The sequence below is a fragment of the Ceratotherium simum genome, chromosome 3 (assembly GCF_057802395.1).
Source record: "Ceratotherium simum simum isolate JZ-2026a chromosome 3, ASM5780239v1, whole genome shotgun sequence".
NCBI lineage: Eukaryota > Metazoa > Chordata > Mammalia > Perissodactyla > Rhinocerotidae > Ceratotherium > Ceratotherium simum.
This window is the reverse complement of record NC_141902.1, coordinates 69,597,829-69,622,767: the sequence shown is the minus strand read 5'-3', so window position 1 is coordinate 69,622,767 and position 24,939 is coordinate 69,597,829. Positions and strand designations below refer to the sequence as shown.

General features: G+C 40.2%; 2 protein-coding genes across 4 annotated transcripts in view; one reads left to right on the top strand and one right to left on the bottom strand.

Annotated features, from left to right (window-relative positions):
- NRG4 (neuregulin 4) overlaps window positions 1-17,484 on the bottom strand; it is a 161,065-nt gene extending 143,581 nt beyond the window's left edge. For both annotated transcript variants that reach the window (XM_087428763.1, XM_014780962.2), the window contains exons 1-2: window positions 14,570-17,484; window positions 10,196-10,279 (exon numbers count right to left, since the gene is read on the bottom strand). The gene's annotated coding sequence lies outside the window, so the exon portion shown is untranslated. The remainder of the gene's footprint in view (window positions 1-10,195; window positions 10,280-14,569) is intronic.
- A 285-nt stretch (window positions 17,485-17,769) lies between these two features.
- TMEM266 (transmembrane protein 266) overlaps window positions 17,770-24,939 on the top strand; it is a 117,768-nt gene continuing 110,598 nt past the window's right edge. For both annotated transcript variants that reach the window (XM_087428761.1, XM_004421856.3), the window contains exon 1: window positions 17,770-17,842. The gene's annotated coding sequence lies outside the window, so the exon portion shown is untranslated. The remainder of the gene's footprint in view (window positions 17,843-24,939) is intronic.

Here is a 24,939-nt window from a genome sequence, read left to right as displayed (position 1 = left end):
AAAGCAAACTTGAGCAGCAAAAGGTCGGAATGAGAAAAACAAACTGTGTATTTCTGGTTTCTTCTGACAGTGGCAGTCATGGCCTTCTGCACCTATGGAACTCAAGTTTCAAGGGAAAATATCAGGTAAACTACTTGTAAAGTTCAAGGTTAAGTAGACCTTGAACTTTGGACAAAGTTCAAGTGTAGGAAAAAGAAGTCCTCTACACGGACCGGTGTAGTTTACTGAAGTTATATACAATGAGGTTTAAAGCCAAAGCCTCAGCAAATAATCAAGTCTGACTCTGCTATATCATGTCTACTTTGTACATCCATCTTCTTAAGAAAATAGTGTAAGAAAAGCTCTCACTTACTGAATGCTTTCTATATATCCTTTACTGTTCTAAGCACTTTATATGGATTAATTTGTTTAATACACACAACAACATTTGAAGATAAGAATACTATCTATTTTACAGATGAGGGAAGTAAAACACAAAAAGAGTAACTTGCCGAAAGTCACACAGCTCTTAAGTAACTGAGACCACAGCTGTACCCACTGTGCATACTGCCTCTTAAAATACCACCTCAAGATAAACAAAGCCAGACACTAGTTAAAGTGACAAGGACTTTTAATTTCACAAGATTTTGTACATTTAATGGTACAAGATTTTAATCAGTAATATACTATTGCAACAGGAAAAAGAGTCCTGCATGAACTGAACTGAATTTTGATTTGTACAGAGGTGACTGGGTGTTTTAAAGGGGGAATGAGGGAATAGGTAGGAGAGGGGAAGGGGGCTCATTAGAGTCAGGGAATTGAAAAGTTACAAAAAGCAGGAAGAGGGGGAGGCTTATCCATGGAAAGCCCATCTGGGTTTATTAGCTGGCACTTAATCAAGGTAGGCTTCCACCTTCCCACAGAGGCTGGGAAACAGGCCCTATCTTCAGGTGTTGCTGGAACAAAAAGTAAATTCTTTTGGCAGCCTTAAGTTTTCTCAGGCAGGCACTTTCTGGGGGTGGGGGTGGGGGGTCATTCTAGGGATGCAGCTTTGAGCTATTAGAAACTATGTTACTGTTTTGTTCAAGTCTTTATAGGCCAAGGTTGAGGCCTAGTTGAGAAGATGGCTAAGGGGAGCCTGACTAGAGTTTGGTCAAAAAGAGAATCTTTGTTACCCCTAAAATGTAAATCAGATACAGATAATACAATTGATTATTCAAGAAGGAACCTAAATTAGATCTATGTTATTTTGCCAGTCACAGGGTTGCTCTATGCCCTCTCAATCTTTTTTGAACAAGAATTATGGATATAAAAATCAAAGCCAGAAAATGTCCAAATGTGACTGACATTAATGTCCATGTGAGTTAATAATGGCTACCATTTATTGTATACTTACAATATGCCAGATAAAATAATAAAAGCTTCACATACATTATATAGTCCTTAACAATAATCTTGCAATGTAGGGATTATCTTCATTTTACAGAGAAGGAAATTGAGGTTAAGAGAGGTTAAATTGATTTTCCCAAGATTACAGCTTATAAGTGGCAGAACCAAGACTTAAAACTAGGTCTGCCTTGCTCCAGATGGCACACTCTACCCATTCATCACTGATTCAAAATATATTTCTGAGTGCCTACTGCATACAAAGGATTGTGCTAGGCACAGAGGATATAAAATGACGAACAAATCCAAAATGGTCTCTGCCTCAGAAAGCTTAGAGACTATGAAAGAAACAGACATTAATCAGGTAATCATACACACCGACATAAAATTGCAACTGTCAAGGGATGTTTTCCTCAAGAAGTCAAGATCTGAAGAATGGGCAGAAGTTAACCATGCAAGAAAGCAAAGAAGAGCATCTTATATCTGGAATTTTAAAGAATTTGCCATGGTAAATAGACTATACATATTTAGTCTTACAAATTTACTTATGAATGGAATATGTAAATATGTTCTCAAAATCCCAGATATAGGATATATAAAATTCTTTTAAATCATAGATACAGAATGTATCCGAGATCCTCTTTCTCTTAAGATAACTGATATCATAAGAAAGCTATTTATGGGGCCAGCCCAGTGGTGAAGCAGTTAAGTTCATGTGTTCCACTTGGGCAGCCTGGGGTTCGCGCGTTTGGATCTTGGGCGCGGACCCACTCACCGTTCATCAAGCCATGCTGTGGCGGCAGCCCACGTAGAAGAACTAGAGGGACCTACAACTAGGATATACAACTATGTACTGGGGCTTTGGGGAGAAAAAAAGAAAAAGAGGAAGACTGGCAACAGATGTTAGCTCAGGGCCAATCTTCCTCAAAAAAAAAAAAGAAGAAGAGGGCCGGCCCCGTGGCTTAGTGGTTAAGTGCGTGCGCTCCGCTGCTGGCGGCCCGGGGTTCGGATCCCGGGCGCGCACCCATGCACCGCTTCTCCGGCCATGCTGAGGCCGCGTCCCACATACAGCAACTAGAAGGATGTGCAGCTATGACATACAACTATCTACTGGGCCTTTGGGGAGAAAAATAAATAAATAAATAAAATCTTTAAAAAAAAAAAAAAGAAGAAGAAAGCTATTTAAAGTTAGTCCACTTAAAACAGAGGTGAAAATTTCATATATAAAGTGGTAAGAACTTTTATTAGTTTATGTCATCTTAAATTTAATTTAATTTTGGTTATAATTACCATTATGTGCTAATTCTTAGAAATGAACAAATCAAGTGGGGATTTGGGCATATTTTTTCTGATAAAATTGTATTAAACAGACTTCACCTAATGTCTAGTTTCCAAATCACAATTCTAAAGGCTTTATTTGTAAAAAACTTGAGATTACTGACAATTTTCCCAAGGCCCTCTTTTAATCCTGATATTAAATTTTTTTTTTTAAGAGATGAGAGGGTCATCATCATCTTTGTAATTTTTCTATTTTTCAATTGCTGTGGCCTAATTCTGCCAAATTTTCATTTGTCATTGGTTTCACTTGTGATTTGAGTTCACCAACATCATTTTCATCATCTGTCCTACATCTTTTCAAGATTTGTCATTTTACCCTAAAATCACTTTGTATGGTATTTGCGTTTTATAAGAGTATTCAACAATCAGAAAAAGACTGGCCAACAATGCCACTAAGCTAGACAGAGATGAATGTATGAGGAACAGTTAATGTTATAGATGGTTTGTTCATTAGTGAATATTTATTATAACTTTGGCTTCCCTTTGCAATCTCATAACTGTGGAGACTTAGATAATAAATAGCCAGATAACTAGGCTGTACTAAAGAAGACCTGTGCAGTTTGAGCAGATAGAAACATGAGATGAGGCCAGAGAGGGAAGTATCCACTTAGCAATGCTGCCTCCCTTAGTGAAAGAATATGGGCACATGTACATCATATATGATTTAAGAAAAGCCAGCAAAGAGGGTAACCATTAAAAGTAGATAGGAGAATCACCCAGGAGAAAGACGTTATATGATAGTCATAAAAGCTGCCACTCTAATAACAATATATTCTTAAAACTAAGAGTAATTTAAATCAAGAAAAACCTCAAACCCTTTCTATAGAGTGTTCAAATCTCAGCAGAAATAGATCAAAAAGATATTTCAGTCACTCGAGTAAAAATCCCCTTATCATACATTTAAGAATCTCCCACTGAGATGTTAGCTTGCTAGTCTTACAATATTAGTAGTTTTTTGCCAGGCCTGACTCAGGGTGCATCAGAAAAGGAAAGCAAAATATTATGTATGAGGCAAGTGAGAAAGTCACAGTGGAGAACAATACATCTCATACCCCAAAAATCACCTCATATATATTCAGATATGATAACAATGGAATCTTTAGTGTCAAGCCCTTTCACTTACTTTTTAAATAACTTTAAAAGCTTTTGTTTTTAGAATTTAATGTAAACAAACAAAAAACCCTTCAGATTAAAATACCTTTTCAGGAAGTGAAAGAAATTATTTGGATCACATCTTGTCAATATGTGAATAAAAATTTAAAAGCTAGCTTTTCTTAAAGCCAAATACAATTTTTCTATAAAATACATGCAAAGAAATATGTCTATTCTCCTTAGCTCCATATTTACCCTTTGGTTGGTGTTCAAGCATTTCCTTATAATATAAAAAGCTGGCACACATGGCTATTACCACTAACTAATTTTAAGAAGGGCAAAAATAGAAAAGCACAATCTTGAACCTCACATGGTTGAGTCAACCATTGGAATAAAAAAATTTCTTAACTGATGAAAAAGCACTTAAAAAGACATTGGAAGAAAAAGTACATGTTCTGACATAAAGCATTTAGAGTAAAACATCACTTTGGAAGTAATAAACATTTACTAGTAGTCAATGATGCAGAACAAAAAGACTGTTCTACACAAAAGCCAAGACTTGATATTGAACCTGTTCTACTGGAGTCAGCAATTTCTTCCTGAAGACTTTTATTTGGTTGTAACAATTTTTAGCATTTCTTACTGTATAACTCAGCATAAGAAACCAATTCTCAAAAGGTGTTCCCTAATTATATTAAAAGTGCAATGCTCAGCTATGCCGGTATTCTATTCCAAAAAGTAAAAAATGCAAACTAGGCCACATATTGAGAAGATGCCTGTCAACAGTAACACTTCAATAATGCAATTTTACGTGTGAATCAGCCTACTGCAAAAATTTTTTAAAAATTTTTTTCTCATTTCATGTAACCATTATTTACTAATAAGACATCACGACTAAAAATGAACAAATAAAAACTATCCCTGACATCGTAGTATAGAAAAGAGACATTTATACTATATCAGTTTAGAATGCTTTGGATTGTAGGTAACAGAGAACCCAGTTCTCTGTTGCAATGTAACTAGGCTGTCTTTAGTACAGCCTAGTTATCTGGCTATTTATTATCTAAGTCTCCACAGTTATGAGATTGCAACATACAGCATAAACAAATATGGATTCATTTCTCTCACAAGATAAAAAAATCTTGAAACGGTGATTGCTAAGGTTTGTTTACTAATCAATGATGCCACCAACATCTTCAGTATTTTTGCTCCACCAGCCTGAGTGGATTAACTTTGTGTATTCATGTGTGTTGCCTAATGATTCCAAGATGGTCACTGCAGCTCCAGGCATCACATCTAAGGCCAAAGCAAGAAAAAGGGGTTAACCAGCCCCATCTGACCCTTTTATCTGAGAAAGGGAAAGCCTTTCATGAAGTCCGCCAGTAGGCTCATGGGCTAGAATTGTATCACCTGCCTACTGTGGCAGTAAGAAAGACTAGAAAATCAAATATTTAACTTTTCTAATTTTTATGGTAGAGGTAAGAGATGGATATGGATTCACCAACCAACAGTGTCTGCCAGTCCTCCACTCAGTATGCACACACACACTTTTACACATGTTAAACAGAACATACTCATCCTCTCAAGGAAGACAATCCCACTATCTCATCCAATTACTGCATGAAGCAAGATCTCTAAGTGATATCAAGTCCAAATATGGCAACTCTTATCTGACCATCTGTATAGCTAAAAGATAAACTGTTTCTAAACTACTCCCCTCACATATATAACAATGAAAAAGAAAAAAGAGTGACCTCAATAAAAATTCCATTAAAGAAAAGGGATAATAGGAAGCACACAGTGGTCAACAGTCCACAGTCCATATCATATCTTATTGGACAGAAATCACAGATTCCCTGGCAGGCAATAAAGTAAATTCCTTGGTTAGTCAATCTAGCAGCTCCTAGCTTAAGTGTGAGGAGGATCTGTTTTGTCATTGTCCTCTGTACCCACATCTAAGGTAGGTTTTGAAGTGGATGCCCTTCCCAGGGCCTCCACAGCTTTTGCAGCCTACTTCATCTTCGTTTGACTTAGGGAGGAAGGGATGAGGATTGCTTGGAAGGTAAAAACAATCACAACTAATTGCCAGCTTTGCACTCCAGTTCCCTCAAAAATGTATCAAGCTTCTGGTCTATTTGCTTCAGATCAATTCCCTGAGTGAGTAACCACAGTCAAAACATATTTTTAGAAATAATCTTTAGGCCTGGAAATTCTCATCTCTTAACTGTTGACCTCTGAACTGTCATAATAGACTTGAGGCAATTCTAACAATAGTCTTAGGTGAGGAGATACTATCCTTAATCCCTACAAAATTCCAAATTATGGGGCTCTTTGCCAATTTAGAGTGCAAGCTAAAAGCAGACTACCTCTATAGCAAAGCTGTGTTTTTCTGCCCTCTCTGCTTATACGCTGAGGAGTGCTAATTTGAGTTCACCCCCTTCTGTAGGATCCTACCGAAAAGTCACAAGAAGTAACCACACATGACAGTATTCCAAATTTTTCCTATCCTTTCTCCTAACAGAACAATCTCTGCACATGGTCAGCCTTCCATGGAGCAGCAGACACAGGTTAGTCAAATGCTTTGCTATTGTATAACAAGGGTCACATCTTTCTGCTTCTTATTTTTCTCTATAAGTCTGGAAGTAGGCAGTCCAAGGTTGCAAGAGCTGTTCAACAATGTCTTAGACTCTTGCTCTTTCTCCTCCATGATCCTCAGCTTGTTGGAATCACATTTTCACCCTCATACTTGTCATCTCATGGTTACCAGATGGCTGCTACATCTTCAGGCTTCATGTTTGCATTTAAGGCACGAAGACAGGGGAAAGAGGAGAGTACCAGCTACCTATATTCTCTTTATCAGGAAAGCAAAAGCCCTCCCTGCACTCAGCAGACTTCCCCTCACAATCACTGGCAAAGGAGAATGGGATTGTCATGACTGGCTTCAAACTAGTCAGGGTTTTTTGCTTGAAGCTGGTCACATTGCTGCCCCTAACAAAATGAAGGTAAGCAATAGGAAATGGGTATTAGGGAGGTCATTAAGAATATCCGCCACACACAGATACTTACAGTTTTAAGAGAATGTTTGAAAAATAGAAACCAATTTCAATTTGGTGAAATTTCAGGCAATATAACGGAAGTAGGGGAAATAAAAGGCCCTCAGGCAGTGCTATAAAAATATATTTTAGGTAAAGAGATCCCTACTCAGGCAAACCCATGCTACTTAAGAGTCTATCCCAGAAATTAGCACCCTTTAGCAACTCTGCTTTTCACAGACTCTTCCCTTCCTTCAATTCTGAACCCACAGATTCTCTAAAATACCCATGTTTATTAACAACTGTTTCTATGGCAGCAGAGCCCCTGGTGGTGGGGCACAGGGGTGGAGGCTATTTATAAGTTGAGGACTGACAGTACATGCCAATAGCAGCTATTATTGATGAAATCCTTGAGGAATTTCTGAAATAGATAAACACTATGGAAAAAACAAAAGAAATATTCATGGTGCCTGTTGTTCGCCACGAAACCTCTTGATTATAATTTGGTTTCCCATCTAGGTCCACCACCTGGAAGAAAATACAGTGATCATCCTGACAACTGGTTTATGTAACAGCTTTATCTCATTATAAATTAGTAAATTTGCATTCTGGCTTTACATATCAGACTGATGAGGTTATTAGACTAATTTAATCCTCTCTGGGACACTTACTAACCAGATCCGGTTTCTAAGCCCACAAGACTGAGAGTCAGACGCTGGTAAATTCACTAAGGTTATACCATCCAATGTGATCTTTTGAGTAACAGCAGCTGGCCTGGCCCAGGCAACAGCCCTTCATATCACTGAGTGTATTGGTATGAACTTCTTTCTTTAAAACATTTATAGAAGCAATAAATCAATTTTTACCCCATGTAGCTCACAAAAGCCACCTTCTTCGATGTAAATTGCACCACCTATAAATATACTCAAGTCACCAATGGTTCAAAGTATAATAGTTTCAAGCAATCCTCAACTCATAATTTTTATATATAAAAAGGCATGCAGTTTAAGAGTTAAGAGCATGGGCTCTGGAGCCAGAAGGCTAGAGCAAAAACCCCAGTTCCACATTAGAACATTGTACCATGGAATAAGTATGTGACACTGGGCAAAAATCTTTGTGCCCAGTTTGCTCATTGATACATGAGGGCTGGGGGAAAGGAGGACAGAATAACAGTGCCTACTTCAAAGAGTTGTCTGAATATAAAATGAATTTATACATGTAAAGTACCTGGAACATAAGAAACTGAACAAGTATTAGCTATCATCATTATTCTTAACTGGAAAACCTAAATAGTATATGGTTGCATTTTTATGCAAACACGAAATGATTTGATAATCAAGATTCACTTTATATGCAAAATACGAAATAACACAAATTTCCCCAATTAATAATTTATCAAGAATCACAGTTTCAAATCCGGGTGGTGAGTGATTTATAAACTCTTTTAAGCTACTGCCACATGACAATAGCAAACTTTCCATTCTTTGCTGCCAGGAATAGTCTTGAATTATGCATGTCTCCTACAAAATGTGACAGCTTTATACAGAGACATAAAGGAGATAAAAATCATAGAGCTTCCCAACCCCACTGACCCCTCAGTGTTACCCCTTGTACCCTGGTCTTCCTATGTCCTTGGAGCCTAGAAACTCTACAATCAATATCCAAACAGAATAAGTCTCTGAATATTGTCCCAGGAAAAACTTTTCTTGAAATAAGGGGTCAGTCAGCCTGGTTATTTTTCACATGTGTGTGGCCTTCTCAGGCCTGAAGTAATTACCATCCCCTCCCACTTCCTCAGTATACGTAACTGGTCATCTTCATTATTTCCTTGCTCACAAAGAAATATTATCTTAATGGCCCTGATTTTCCTCTAACGTGCCTACTTTTCTCTCCTACTCGAATACTTATTCATTTCTGTTTTATTTACTCACCTCCCTCAGCACAAGTCTTTTTTTCCTTTTGCCTCTGACCGTCACATCTTTACTCTCAAACTCCCCGAACCACACCTAGTCAATTCTTTAGGTTCTCAGTCATTCTTCAGCCTCTGCCCCATCCCCCATCTTCGAGAGAGTTCATTTCTTTGAGGACAAACTCTTTTTATCCTAAATTTATTTTTCACTTCTCTGCAGTTCACTCAATAAAAATCTGGTTCTCCCTTAGATCACAAGGTACCTTTTCCAATCTAACTATTTAGTCCTTTCTCCTCTTTCTCAGAGGAAAATCAATGGAAAGAAGTGAGGAACAGGCTTTTCCTTGCTCCCAAATGGCATTTTCAGATTATCATACTCTGGTCCACTTCTTATTGTTTGAAATCTCCACCTTATCTCACATTTCAGGGAGCTGTCCTCAACAATCCTACTTGAACACACTCATCTTTAAATTTATCCTCTCATCCTCCTCTCTATTCTTGGTAGAGGTGATTCATTGAGTCCACAATTCAATTTCTGTCGACGTTAACATACATATATTTGGAGAGTATTACATAAACCAGAAAAATTAAACATGGTAATGATGGTCACATGGTCAACAATGGAACAAGCTGAATAAAATGCATGACTATTTCTGTGCTCATAAAATAACTTGATAATTTTCCATAATACTCCTAATATCAAGTTCTATAAGTTTATATACTCTGTCATTAGAAATATATCATGTTAGCTACTGCCTTAGACATAAATGACCACATATTTTTCAAAATAAACCATAGCATCATAAAATTAGAAGACCTTATGATGGGTATATAAGCTATTCTTGACAGATGATCAGGCTACTTAGAAGACCTTCCAGAAAGAGGATTCTACAACCTTGCAAGGTAAATCATTATAATCTTAAACATCCTCAACTTCAAAATCTTTGATTTTTCTAACCTAAATTTTTCCTGTTCCTCTTCCTCTCTGGAGATGGGAAAAAACAGGCACCAACCTCGATATGACAGCATCTCATTTACTTGAAAAGCATTATCACCCCCCAACCTTCACTTGTCTAAGCTCAATGACTTGGACTATTTTCCAGACTCCTGTTCCCCAAAACTTGCTTAATTTTCTTTAACTCTATTCATATTATTTTTAAATCACAAAGATCAGGCTTAGATTTAACCAGCTTACTGGATTTTGTTGTTTTTAATATTTATTTTATAAATAGTTAATACATAATTGAACATGGTTCTATACATACAGGCTTCTCAAACATCAGAATTAAGACCCAAGCTTCCATAAATTAAAAGTTACAGAATTTTCCATATTGTGGAGTCTACACTTATTGTCTCTTAGTTAAATTAAACCAATGACCTATCATTATAGTTGACAAATTATGGCTATACATATGGGCCCAAAACATTAGAAAGAATGAATTAATGAATAATTACTTACCTGATCTGTCCTTGGGTGAAAGTCTTTTCTCCTAGATTGCAGAGAAGAAACTGGCTTTCACCTTATAGTTTGCCTCTATCTCTTCTGCTTTGATAGAAATTGTGGCCACCATAAAGAAAAATAAAAATAGCAAATATTTTACATAACAATTCGAGTAACATAGGAAGAGAAGGAAAGTAGAATCTGTTCACAAATTTCATCTGAGCTTTTCTTTTACTTAGTAATACCACAGAGGACTTCATAACAGGCAGCAGAAACTTCTCTTTCCCCAACCTTTTTTTTTTTTTTAAAGTCCCAGGAAAACTATTCATTGTTATACTTCCAAATACAAGGCTAGAAGTTGGGTTATGAGGGAAACAGAATTTTATTAAAAGATTATTGGGTAGGAGGAAAAAAAAATCCTTTAAACAAGGACTCTTTGGGGATGGCAAGGAATTATATTTCTTTCATTATGAAAGTTACTTTTTGTGTTATGTCTCCACCAAAAAAAAATTTACATGCAATATTATGGATAGAGGGTTAAAAAGGATTGTCATTTCTATAAGGTGGTAGCCTTCATGAGAAAGAAGGGGGAAGGGGCCGGCCCTGTGGCTTGGTGGTTGAGTGCGCGCGCTGCAATGCTGGTGGCCCAGGGTTCGGATCCCGGGTGCGCATCGAGGCACCACTTCTCCGTCCATCCTGGGGCCGGGTCCCACATACAGCAACTAGAAGGATGTTCAGCTATGACATACAACTATCTACTGGGGCTTTGGGGGGAAAAAATAAAATAAATAAAATCTTTAAAAAAAAAGAAAGAAGGGGGAAAAGTGGTATACACTATGATATATCTTCCACTTTAACAGTTCATTTTCCCAAAGAGCTTTACTTTATATGGCACTAAGACAAGATCAAGGCAATGGCTCAGAACACCTTAATTATGTAAAAGTGGCATATATTAATAATGTAAATTTTTATTTCAAGCCAGTTTTCAAGATGTACAATCAATCCCTCATACATGCATGGTCTTTCTGTAGTCATACAAATAATGAACATGTAAGGTTTAATAAGAGTATAATTTTGCAACTACAAAACATCAAAAATTTATCTACCTTCAAATTTGATCATGCTAGTTCTTTATTTTTCTGGTTCATTTTCAGTCTGATAAATGAAAAATCAAATTTTATTCTTTACGTGAAAATAATCGTAGAATCATAAAAATTTGGAGGTAGAAAGAAATTTAGAGAACTTCTAGATGGAGTATGTTCAATCCTGTCTAAATCAGAGACATTCACTTAACTGCCTTACTCAAAGTTATAGAATGAATTAGAGGTGGATCCCTGGACTTCAGAATGCTTTTTCCACTACATAATGATTCCTCAAACTTATTGAGGCACAACTTTGTGTATATACGTGAGGCAGTGAGGCACCAGGTTGAACTTGAGGTCTCTGAATCATACTGTCCAGGTTGGAATTTTGGTTCCTCCATTTACTAACTGTGTGATCTTGAGCAAGTTACTTAATCTCTGCGCCTCAGTTTTCTCACCTATAAAATGAGACGATAACTATACCTTCCCAATAGGGTTGATATGAAAAAATTAATACATATAAAGCACATACAATGGTGTCTAACATATCATAAGCATTTAATAAATGTCAGCAATTATTAGGATTCTGTCAATAAACACATGGACACGTACTTGCTAGGTTCTAAAATAGCCTAATTATACTAGAATTGGAATACTGTATCATTTTTATGTTTTAAAATATATACAGTCACCAATATTCTATTTTTGACACATGTATTGCGTAGCCGAAAGAACTGTTTCCTTACTGCACAAAGATGGGGTTCTCTTACCCAGTGTGCAGAAAAAAGCCAATTATTGGGGCCAGCCCAGTGGCGCAGTGGTTAAGTTTGCGTACTCCGCTTCAGCGGCCCAGAGTTCACAGGTTCAGATCCCAGGCGCTAACCTACACACCACTCATCAAGCCATGCTATGGTGGCATCTCACATAAAGTAGAGGAAGATGGGTACAGATGCTATCCCAGGGCCAGGCTTCCTCAGCAAAAAGAGGAATATTGGCAGCAGATGTTAGCTCAGGGCTAATCTTCCTCACACACACACAAAAAAGCCAATTATTATGGCATCAGCCTTTCCGAAAAGAAAACAGCTTTATTGCTAGATTGATCTGCAAGGAGACAGGAGGCATATGCTGTCAGATCTGTCTCCCTGATCCAGGGCTTGGGGCAAAATTTATGAGATGAAGGGCAGGGCGGTCTGAAGTGTGGAGATAGATGATTGGAGGTAAGGAGAAGTGAGGTAATTGATGATCAGTGCAAGCATAGTCAAACTTCATGGCTCTCCATAGGACCCACGTTCACAAAATAGTGGTGTTAGAATGATGTGAGAAGGGAGTTTTCAGCCTCTTGACGTAAAAAGGTCACTTATTAGGCATCTGTGCAGGCCCAGTTGATGGGTTGGTGGTCCCAACTGGTCTGAACTAGACAAGGGGTCTCAGTTCCTGAAAAACAACTTTTAATCACTCTGTTGATAAGATCAGGTCAGTTTGCCAGTCCTAGAGTGCCTGTGGTTACAGTTTCCTCATGAAGCACATGCAAAATTCAAAATATTCAACACATAATAAATTTCACTTAATTTGAATACCATTCTCTTTGTGATCATTTGAGCCCAGTGGTATACTCAGAATATGACATCCAGAGGGATCATTTTTTAACTCCCTTTCACTATGTGACAAAATTATTTTCAATAACAATCATGAAATGAAACAGACAGTGAAAGAAACAGACAGTGAAAATTCTTTCATTCAACTCCACTTATATGCCAATATAAAATAAATATTATTGTACAAAAAAGGAAAAATGTTAATAGAATTAATGTTTTGGAAAAACAGAAAAACTTAAACCTACATATTGGTCTGTTGAAGTACTAAATAATATTGCACCTCCTATACTCAATTTGTTCTTTAGTTTTGAACAAACATTAAGAATTTAAAGACAAAGTTAAAGATATTATTCGAACTCAATTATTCAAAAGAATAATTTCACAAAAGAACTAAAATTTGTACTTACCAACGAAAAATATTACACCTCAAAGTTTGCACTTTGTTTCACTCTTAAATTTTACATACAAATGAAAACTCTAGGTGGTCACACAGAATGACATTGAAGTAACCAAGTTCTGCTTTTTCATCCTTACAATTGCTGTGCTACCACTGTTTATTAAGAATCTACTATTTAAACGCAGGGATATGGACCACAGGGGTTCTAGACATGAACTGCACCAAAGCCTTGAATTTTTATGAATTTACTTGGAAAAATACCCATATAAGTGAGTTCATGTTTATTGAAGGCCAATTGTATAAATGGGAGTTCTCTGAATTAACTTTCATGTAGAACATAATATTTATTAAAGGATAAATCATTAAAATGTGATTATTTGAAGTTTACATATACATTACTAAAACTTAACAGTAACTACAGAAATCGTCTAGAACCTAGACTCATAAGAGATTTTTCAGGGAGGAGTATTTTATCACCGACACAGTTTAGAACTTCTGGTACATAAAAATTACTGGTCATAAAAAGCTGATAGACTTTCAGTGGGTTTATTATAGCTTAAATTCTCTACAGACAATGAGAATTTTTATTGCCTACACCCAAGGTGATGCTCTCATTGCCCCACTCTTGATGTGCTGCTGCTCAAGATGAAATCTGCCATTGAGGTACTATCCTTGAAAATGGGCTTGCTGCATTAAGCATACTTAACCTAATTATGAGAAAACCTTTTAAAATGAATATTAATTGAGGACCTACTGAGTGCATGGTACTGTGCTTTGTGTTTTATCCACATAGACTGTATGTATATGAATTTTGCTAATTACAAATCATTTATTCATTAAAGCCATCAGAATTTTTTTTAAAAAGCTGTTTTGTTAGCAGTTATTGTGCATACTTAAATTCTTAAATAAACGTCACACAAAGTCACGTATATTCCATTTTTCAGGCTTTTCACTAACTCAGATAGGCTTTCTCTCTGTGTTGCAAATAAATGAGGTTGCGTTACAAATCACTATTTAGAAGAGGTTTTAAAATATTAACATTTACATAAATATTAACAACTTAAGATCTCTTGGTATTATTTAAATTTCACAAATCATGTGGCATCAGATTCATATGTTCTACTTTTACAAGCAGCTACCTCAAGAGAATAAATTTTAACTCTGATATCAATCTTTTTCAGACATTCACAAGATCAATATAATCTCCCATCTGCCCTCTCATAATCCTGCAGCTGCATACATGCACAAATTTTCTGATTATGTGATTCTGGTACTCTTGAAAAGACAGTCTTTTTAACTAAAAGAAAATCTGACTTACCTCAAAAGGCATTTTGGCATGGGATATTATGCCAATTACAGCCATATTAAAAGCAGGTATATCTGGGGGCCGGCCCGGTGGCATAGCGGTTAAGTACCCGCGCTCCGCTGCTGTGGCCCGGGGTTCGCAGGTTCGAATCCCAGGCACACACCGACACACCGCTTGTCAAGCCATGCTGTGGCTGCGTCCCATATAAAGTAGAGGAAGGTAAGTGGGATGTTAGCCCAGGGCCAATCTTCCTCAGGAAAAAAGAGGAGGATTGGCATCTGATGTTAGCTCAGAGCTAGTCTTCCTCACAAAAAAAAAAAAAAAAGCAGGTATATCTGGCAAGAAAGTGACACACAAGGCTTAAACACACAGTTGATTTCTTCCACTCCTGCTTCATAGGTCCTATTTTCCTATTGCTGTGGGGCTCTTTCAGCCACAAAATTCCCTCTCATTAATTACCTACAGTCTACTGAAGCAACACCTGTTCTATTTACAGCTCTAGTATTCCTTAGCTCGCCTATTGGTAAGAATCACCTGCAGGCAGTTAAAAATAAAAATCACAGGCCACTTTCCCATAGATTAGATTTTAATGGGTTTGAGGTGAGGCTCCAGAATCTGATTTTAAACAAGTGTCCCCAAGTGGTTCTTATAGGCAAGTTTAAGAACAAGCTAAAGAGGCCTGCCAGAGATCTTCACAGTTCCTCTAAATTGATCGGCCTCAAGGGCTAATCCTCCTCCGGGTGTTAGGCCTAAGACTATTTGAAAACAAGAGCAGGACAAGTTTGGAGAAGGCAGAATGCATCTTGTCTACACCTCTGATTTAGGTTTTCAACAACCTCAAGAAATTATCAGAGGAAGATTTAGTTTGGGTATGTGAAGTAGGACACCACCAGGGGGCAGCAGAGAGCTGGCAAATTATACAGGTTTTGGCATTTTTGACTTCACACTACCACATAAAATGGTTGCACATACATTTTCCATGAACTCAGATTACAAAAAAAATGCAGCACATTTAAAACACATAGGTAAAAGATGTTAGCACGTAATTTCCAGTTTTCTCTCTAGAGGGTGTTCCTAGACAGCCGTTGTAGAAAAAAGTTCCTTGGGACTAGCATTGCTCCTGAATCCAGGTGTATTAGACTGCAAAGATTGTAGAGCATTAGACGTGTATTAGACTACAAAGATTTCAGGCAAACCGAAGTGGTGTTCCAATTTCTCTGTCAGCAAGTTTCAAAATACTTGTCCTACTCCTTCAACTAGCATTGTAACTGGATGCTTTTCAATGGTTTTAACCAAATCTTTAGAGTTCTACTAAGTGGGGGGGGAAATGGGGTAGATAACAACCTGGGCAAGCTATGTCAATGCTTTTTTTTTCTCTTTACACTTTTTCAAGGGTAGTTGAAATGTTGCTACCACCTGTAGAAAGACAACGATACCCCTCCCCATCCCATGCATCCTCCCAAGTATTCTTGACCTATCCCCACTTGCTCCTTTCCAGTCCACATTTCTTCCTTCTAGAAATGTAGAAGAAAAATCCTCTGGCAACCCACGTAGCTTCGACAAATATCACCTCCAACAGCTTTTTTCCCTCTGAAACACCACCATTAGAGTTGGGTAAGAAACACTGAAAAATGAGGGAGGCCCTGAAGAAGAAATTTTACTTATTTCCCAGCTTGCTGAAATTAGATATTCACTCCCTATCTAGGTATTTGTGTGCCTAGAAAAAGTATAATCCAAGTTCCTGGGGAAATTCCGAGACCTAGGTTTTGAAGTCTTTCAACTCTACAATTTCCATCTTTTAGCTAGAAAAGCTGAGGTGGGAGGAGAAGGAGGCAAGAATGACAAAGACATTCCTGGGAAACCAAATAGACCTAACCATAAAAACCCACAAAAACTAAAACAAACAACAGCAAAAAAGCTGTTTTAGAAAAGGTATGAGAACCAGAAATCAAGGCTGTCTGCAGAGCTAAAAGTAACCCTGGAACTTAGTGTTCTAGAAAGGAGGTTTTCCAATCTTTTCAAGTATTTTAACAAAAATGTCAGGACCCTATAGGAAAAGGTTATATTTTTAGCATGAATTGATGGGGACTACAAATAACAAAAGCTGCTACCAACCCAGAAGTTGCTTAAGTGACTGCATTCCATTGTTCACGGCAGCACCTGCAGACATTACAAAGAGTTGTACATACGTATGTGAGGGCTTTTTTTAACCTACAGAGAATATTTGCGAGTGCATCTGGAGTCCTCACCTACTCCACTTACCCCGCCTGCTAACCAAGAACTGTGGTCCTAGAACAAACATTCTCAACGGGCTCGAGATCATCTCCAAGGGGCGAAATCTTACTCTTTTTATGTATAAAAATACATGATACAGATACACATACGGTACATAAGCAACTATACAGTATATAGCAATGATATTAGAATTTCATGGGGGGAGGCGCGATCAGTGAACAAAATGTCTAAAAAGGGTGATAACGGATAGAAAAATAAAGGTCGAGAAACACTGTCCTACAAAGTCCCTGAGCTGAGACTATCAAATGAAGGTCCTGACAGGTATTTTTCTCCCAGACAGTACACTCAGGGTCAGGGGTCTCTGATTCTGGAACGATTTCGGCCGGAAAGAGGTGTTTCCCCCCTCAATGGCCTCAAAACGTAGAGGGCATGCCTGCCGTTAGCTCCCTCACTAGGGGGCCGTGTGCGCACGTAACGAACAACTGGCAAAGAGCTCTGAAAACTGCAAAGCGCTGCACCAGAGCCAGAGGAGGTTGCTGTTCTCGGTTGCACGAAATCCCCCGGGTGGGCCCCCCTCGGTCTCCGCACTTGTTGCTTCTCTGCCCCGCCCGTCAGACCTTCCCTTCGCGACACCCTCCTTTCTCCACACGCGCACACGCTGGCCCCCCGACCGGGCCCCGCGACCCCCTCACCCACACCATGAAGCCGGCGCGCTCCGTTCGAGCCGTGGAGGCCACCGAGTCCCCAGCCCCCGCCCCCTGCCCGGCTCCCGCCCCCAGGCCGGCCCCCCTAGGCCGCCGTTTCCTAGACAGCCGCGCGGCCGCTCCGCAGCCTCCCGCGCGCGCCGATGGCGGGAGGCGAGGGCGCAGGCGCGGGCCCAAGCGAGCCGCCTGCGCGAGGACGCGCGCGCGCCCCCGAGCGCGGTGGGCGGAGGGGCGGAGGGAGCGGCGGGGCCGCGAGGGGGCGGGGGGGCGGAGAGGGGAGCCCCGGGAGCGCGAGCCACAGCCGGCGCCGCTGCAGAGCCGAGCGAATCCCGAGCCCGGGCAGCAGGTATGTGTCCTCGCAGCCGGCAGTGGCCGGGGCTTCGCCTGCCTCACTGCCCGGGTCCTGTGGCCGGGGCGGGCGTGGGGGCCGGTCAGGGTTTGCAGGGTGCGTGCCCCGGAGGGCTGGGATCTTACCACTGACCTTCATCCCCGTTGGCCAGGGGAGCAAGGCGAGGGTGCGTGGGGCAGCCCAGGGCTTCAGCTCCAGCCTGGGGAATCTGCTTCTTGTCACATGCTTCTTATTTATTTTTGCAAACTGCCCTGGTTCGGGTCCAGCTGCAGATGCCTTACCTCCCATTCTTTGCCTCCGTGTGCCATCTTGCATTTATTAATAAAACATGCAAGCTGCGGGGGGAGGAAGGGGGATTGCTGCTGAGGGGAATCCCATTGCAGTATAACAAGCGGGCGCCTATTTTCGGTGTTCAGGCGTGGTATTGAGGTGGAAATCCCACACCCTGGGGATTTGTGGCTTGCTTGGTAGTGACCGCTTCCTAGTGGGCTTCCCCCATTTGTCAGGAGGCACCACAGCGGTAGGATGGACTGTCAGGAAAGGATGGTGGGTTTTCACCGTCAGGCCAGAATCCGGTCCAGAGGACAGGTGCCAGCTACGGCAGACAGTTCCCTGCTTGCTAACTTGCCAGGGAGGCTTAAACCCAGAAAATTGTTTCCCTTCATTGCCGAGAGGAGGCCTTGAACAGAATCACCGAGACTTGCATACTCAAACTCATTAAGGTTTTACATCTGAAGATGACTAAAGCTTGCCACCTGTTGGAAGTCAGACCCCATGAAATCCCCCATAATATAGCCCACCAATCCCTGTTTCAGTCACTAATACTGAGATAGTGATAGGCCCGTATTGGTTCTCTCTATCTTCTTTAATACTGCTTGGCTTTTGTTTCTTTTAAAATAAAACCTACACTATGGTTTGATGCCCCCTATGTTATAGGGGGCAGCATGAAATTACATGATTTGAAGTTACATACACTTATAACGTCATATCATAAAGACTGAATTTCTCTTCAATGTATATGTTACCTATTTCCCTAGCTTTTCACCTTGCTTCAAGCAACAGTCCAAAAAGTGGGATGTATGTAACTAGTTACCTTTCTTTCTTTTTTTTTTCCCGAAATACTGTAATGAAAAGAATAGTCAAAGCTAGAAACATAAAATGAAAATGGTTATCACAAGATGTTGGGAAATGGCAGCAGGACTGTAATTGCTTCTAAACTATAGTCAGCATGCCACATCTAATCATGAAAAGGACACATTTCTTAAAAGCTCATATGTGCCAGGTCCTGAGCTAAAAGCTGTTTGTGCATGATCTCATTTAATCCTCAAAACCAACCTATTATCTCCGTGTTGAAGATGAAGAAGCTAAGACTTAGAAAGATTAGCTAACTTGCCCAAGGTCACACAGTCAGGGACAAGATAAGGATGCAAACTCAAGTGCATCTGATTGCTGGGGGTGGGGAAACCTTGAGAGTAGCCTTTAACCCTGGTGTTGCCGTTCCGTTTCCATTTTCTTTAAGGTCAAGCTTATGCATGAGCACAGGCTTGAATCCAATTTTCCATTTCATAGATTCCACACCAACATTTGTGGCTTTCCAGTAAGAGAAACTGTTGTTTTGGAATGGGTCTATGTGGAATTTTTTGAGGTGGCACTGAGCCTATAAAAATGGGGTCCAAGCATGCTTCTGTTTAACTCTGCCAAACAAGAAGTTAAGTTCAAAAAGTTGTTTCCCTTCAGATTTAAATCTATAAAATATATGCACATCAGGTAGACCGAATCACTCATGTTTTTCATTATCGTATCCCACTCCAGTCTTCTTGTCACCCTGCCCACTGTCTTCTGGTCTCACTGCCAGTCATAAGAACTGTGAGTGCCTTAATGGGCTGAAGATACCAGCCGTGGACCACATTCCAGTCTCTCTACGATTGTAGCAATTATTCATTTGAAAGTCTTGGAATTTGTGCATTCAACTATAGATGTATATTTAATCTTTTTGTGCAAGTGCGTTATTATAATGCAGATATTGGATTTTGCTACACATTCCTAGCAGTTCTCATAGACTTAGAAATTGCTGTAGTTGTATCAATGGAAAATTCACCCATAAAAGTACAAACTTTTATGCTCAGGTTACATATTTGAGATGGTGGTGAGAAAGGTATAGGTAAGTATAAAGGATTATCTGAAAATTATATCCCATGGAAGTTACAGCTTTTAACTATAAATTGATGAATAATATTAGGTAGGAAATATGACTCTCTTGTAAATTTACAAGCTCTGTTTTCTTCCTTGGGCGATATGACTGGTTTTAGAACACCATGATGTTACTTTTTTCATTTTACTGTCTTCTGTTGAGAGTAAAGCAATTTGTATAGCCATTTTGCCTCACGGAAAACACTCGGTTTTGGAAGAGCGCATTCCCCAGTGCTTATGGAAATGCTGAGATGGAGTCTTTCTGCCCTGGAGATTTCCAGTCTATGATCAGATAAACTCAAGACTGAGTTTTGATGTTACTGGGAAAGAAGCAGAAAGCAAAGAGAGGTATCACTTGATTTCTGGGGAGGAAATGGGTTTTGCTGTGTGGAGCATCACTATCTTCAGTCAGAAATCTCATAATTAAAAAACAACCAAGAAGTAGACTAGTCTACTCTTGCCTTCAAGCAGAATTTTATTTAATGCAGAGCTGAGCACCCTTTTTGGTGCCGTAGTCAATTGGAGGAATGTAAAAATGTTTCTGGACTATGTATTTTTTTTCTTGAAGCATGTTTAAACTGGGGAAAAGCCATATGGGCAACTGTGGACACTTAAGCATTATTTTTTTATTCCCCTACCAAGTGTCTTTTTTTGGGGGGGGGGAGGTGGTGGGGAGCAACTAAAATTTTTGCAAGCTATATAACTAGCATGCATTGCAGTGACTGCTTGTAAGCACATTTTAATGCATTGTTGAGTAAGACACTGGGAACTGGCATATGTATCTTTCCTTGAATGACCTTGTAAGCTACTTAGTTGTGAAATGTGTTTTTTCTTGTAGTATTTCTTAAGTTAATATTCTTTAAAGTGAGACTTTTTTCAGTGTCAACAATCTTGAATCATAAAAGAAGTTCACAGCTTACTGTGAAATACTTTATTTTCATCGTTCTCTTTTTCCCTCCTTGGTGGCAGCCATAGCTGCCAAGGATTTTAATTTTATTTAGAAAGTGGTTCATAACCCACAAATTAATCCATCCCCTTTCCAAACTGAACCAGTCAGAGTTCACAGATGCTGGCCAGGCACACCCACCATAGGACCTTTGCCTGTGGTTCAGGTCTCATCTGTGAACCCTGTAGCTCCCTTTGGCCCTGTTTGCATCCAGTTTCTCCACGTAGAAGATGTAAGGGGGCCAGCCCCGGTTCCTGGGCATACACTACTCATCTGTCAGTGGCCGTGCTGTGGCAGCGGCTCACATACAAAAAGAGGAAGATTGGCAGTGGATGTTAGCTCAGGGCGAATCTTCCTCAGTGGGGGAAAAAAAAAAAGGTATAAGGGTTCCTTAAGTTAGGTCACACCAGGTGGGCCTTGGGTGTGAGGTGGAATGGAGGCTACTCTGTATTGATACAGAAGACAACCAGGAAACCACTTTTTCTGCATCAACACTAGCCTATATTGTGATTTCTGCTTGCAAATGTAATATGTATTTATTGTAGTGTTCAAACATTTCATAAATATAGAAGGTAAAAGGTCAAAGTTAGAATCTTACCCATTAACAATGATCAACATTAATAGTTTTGTGTGGATTCCTCCAGATTTTTGAATGTGGATACTAAAATGTTAGTTTGCCAACAATATTATACACGGATGCATACTGTTCTGCAGTTTGTTTTCTTGTACTTGGTAATATATCCTGGACCTCTTGGAGGCCGTTGAATGGCATACTTCTAGACACCTTTTCTTTGGCCACAATGGGAGCTAGAGGAGAGGAGCCCTGTAACCAGGGGAAGAGGAAGGGAACTAATGTGTGATGGGCAGGAACTCGGCATGAGCTGTGTCCTGTGTTAGGTAGTTTCACATTCTGTACCTTCTTTAACCCTTTGCAATGACTCTTTGTGGTCAATGGTTTATAGATGAGGAGAGGGGAGCCCAAGGTACATGACATAAGGAGCAGAGCTGAGATTCAGGCCTAGGTCAGTGCAGCTCAAGCTCTGTGCTTTTTCCTTCTTACTGCTCTGATTGCAGGATGAAGAGAGCTCTGCCCCATAGTTCTCTGGCCGCCCATCCTACTCTGCGTCTGCCTATCCACACTGGCCTCCATGCTGTCCCATGTGCCTCAGGGAACTAGTGGTTCTCTCTCTTGGAGTGGTCTTCCAACAGATACCTGCATGGTTTGCTCCCTCACCTCCTTTCTACTTTGCTCAAAATCTGACCACTCCTTTAAAACTGCATGCCCTCTCATAGGCGTTCCTGTCCCTCCTCCCTGCTTTGCTTTTATTCATAGCCCTTCCTAACATACTGTATAAATAAGTTGTTAGATTTATTGTCCATCTTTCCCAGGGAATGAACGCTCCAGAGCCCAGAGATTTTGTCTTTTTTGTTCTCTCCCTTAACCCTGGTGCTGTGGAAAAGAACTGGCAAGTCACTGTGGCATCCTTGAATCTTTCCAGCCTCCCGCACTTCTTGTTTTTGTTAGCCCTTACAGTTCCCCGGAGCGAGCAGTGAAACCTCTAAAATGCAACAGCTCTCAATATGTCTGTTTGGAGGAAGAGCAAGGAAAAGTGGAGGAGAGTTGGGAGAGATCTTGTCTTATTCTTGAGTCGCTGTTGGGGAGAGAGGAATCTCCCAGGCAGAGTCAGCCCAGGAAAGTTGCCTGAGGGCTGGAGTATGTGACAAGGCAGCAAAAGGTACATGGGGAGGTGGCCTGGGATGGAGGGGAGACCTGTGTGGGTTCCCTCTATTTGGAGTGCATAATGTTTTTGAAGACTTCCAAAGAAGGAGATGCCAGATTCCACCAACTTGCCGAGTGGCCTGAGTCACTAGAAAGGAAAAGGAATCTATGGATACTCACCCAGGCAGGTTAATCACTGCACTACTAGCATGAGCCTGTTGCATTTTTTTAAAGATTCAATACCTGTTGGTGTCTTCCCAGTTTAAGCCAAGGTGTGAGAGTTCATTGCCAAAGCACTTACCCTGTGTGTCTGAGTTTTGGCAGGAAGCACGTACCAACAGCATCATAGCCTGAGATTCTTTTGGCCCAAGCAGTTCCAGACTCCTGGTTACCTTTCATACATCTGTTGTTTGCAATAGTTCTTGGGACGCAGCAAAATGATGGGCATTTGGGGGACTAATTCAACATTAGAACACTTTAGAATTGAGTACACTGGGATACTGGAGGAAGTTAATGGTTATGGGTTGAAGTCTCGGGGACACTGCTCCTCAGCCACAGGGAGGCCTCCTTCTCCTCCTCCTCCTCTCCTCTCCTCCTCCTAGGTGGCTTTAATTGCCCTAGGCGATCTGAATTATCCTCCAGGAGAGAATTCCCCTTCAAAAAAATGCAGCCTCCCTAAAACTGCTTTTGATTTGTAACAGAAACTGCTCAGTAGCTAGGATAGGGGCTGGTAACTCGAGTTCCTACAGCTCATTAAAACAAAGAATTTTAATAAAGTATTTCTGCCCTTTGCAGCCCAGGTTTTTGGAAGTCCAGGCTGCAATCAAGCAGCTGTTCTCTGGATTTCGGTCTTAAGCCATAATGCATGCAGTGCTTTCGGCTGCTCTCTCTTGGCTCAAAACAAGTCCCAAGCAAGTTATTTCATCCATAATTCCCCCACAGTCTCGTACCCTAGTCACAGAATTACCATTATGTTTAGCCAATGCAATGTATAAGGTTAAGTAACCTTCCCCCATAACAGTTTCCCTTGAAATAGTTAGATCTTTGTATTTTACCTGAATTTGATGCAGTGTTTTTTTAAAAAAACAGTTTCTATGACACTTGCTTGTTCTCCTTTAACCATGACTACTAAAATTTGTTGGTTTTGCCCTTTGAAACAAAAGAACAGGGAGAAACGTATTGTAATCCTTCAAATAAAGAAAACATTCCATTGTTTTGGGGCATAGTCTCAAAAGAAAAGCTTGGAAATTTCTCTCCCATCTCTCCCTGTCCTTTCACTGTCAATTTCTACCCAGGACTCTATCTGCCATCACTCCCCCCTCTTGATGTCCTACAACGAACCCCTGTCCCCACCCCTCTACTGAAACTGAACTCTTAAAGGTCACCTGTGATTGCCCGATCACAAATCCAATGGCTGTTTCTCAGATTTCCTTCCTGATGGCTCAGCAACATCTGACCCTATTGACTTCTTCTACTCCTTGAAATGCTCTCTGTTGGCAACTCCTTCCTAAGGCGTCTGGTCTTTCCTCTGTTCTCATCCTTATTGTTCTGTTGAAAGACTGTCTGGAGAAGTGGTTAGGAGTGTGGGCTCTGGCCAGGGTTTGAATCCTGGCTCTAGCACTTGCTAACTGTGTGACTTTGAGTGAGTTATTTAACCCTCCCTGAGGCTCAGTTTCTTCATCTGTAAAATGGGAAGAAGAGTAGCTACATCATAGGGCTGTCAGGAAAAGGATTAAATGAGTATGCCTAGTAAAGAGTAAGGAGTCAGTAAATGTCAGCAGGATAAAACCCTAACTTTAGCTCCCAATTAGTTTACTTACTGCCCCTGACCCTTCCCAGTGTGTGCTCACTTCTGAGCCTTTGTCCATGTAGTCCCCACTGGTGGACCACCTTCACCCCTTCCTGCTCTGCCCCTCCTTCCTTGGCCAGAGGAGGGAAGGAGTTTTGAGGGCTGTGCCTGCCTGGAGGCACTGAGCACAGACTGCCTTGCAATGGAAGACATCCTCCCTTGGGCACCGAGCCTATCTCTCTAGAGGCAGACACATTACTTAAGGACACCAGCTGTGATTTATACTTTTTGAAAATATTCTCCTCAGCATTTAGCACTATATTTTACACATAGTAGGAATTTAACTCATATTATTTAACTGCAAAAACATTATAGTTTTTCTTGGTCCTTCCAAAATCCTTTTTCCTCCTAAACGGAAACTTGTACTGATCAGTCCTAAAGCCCATGTA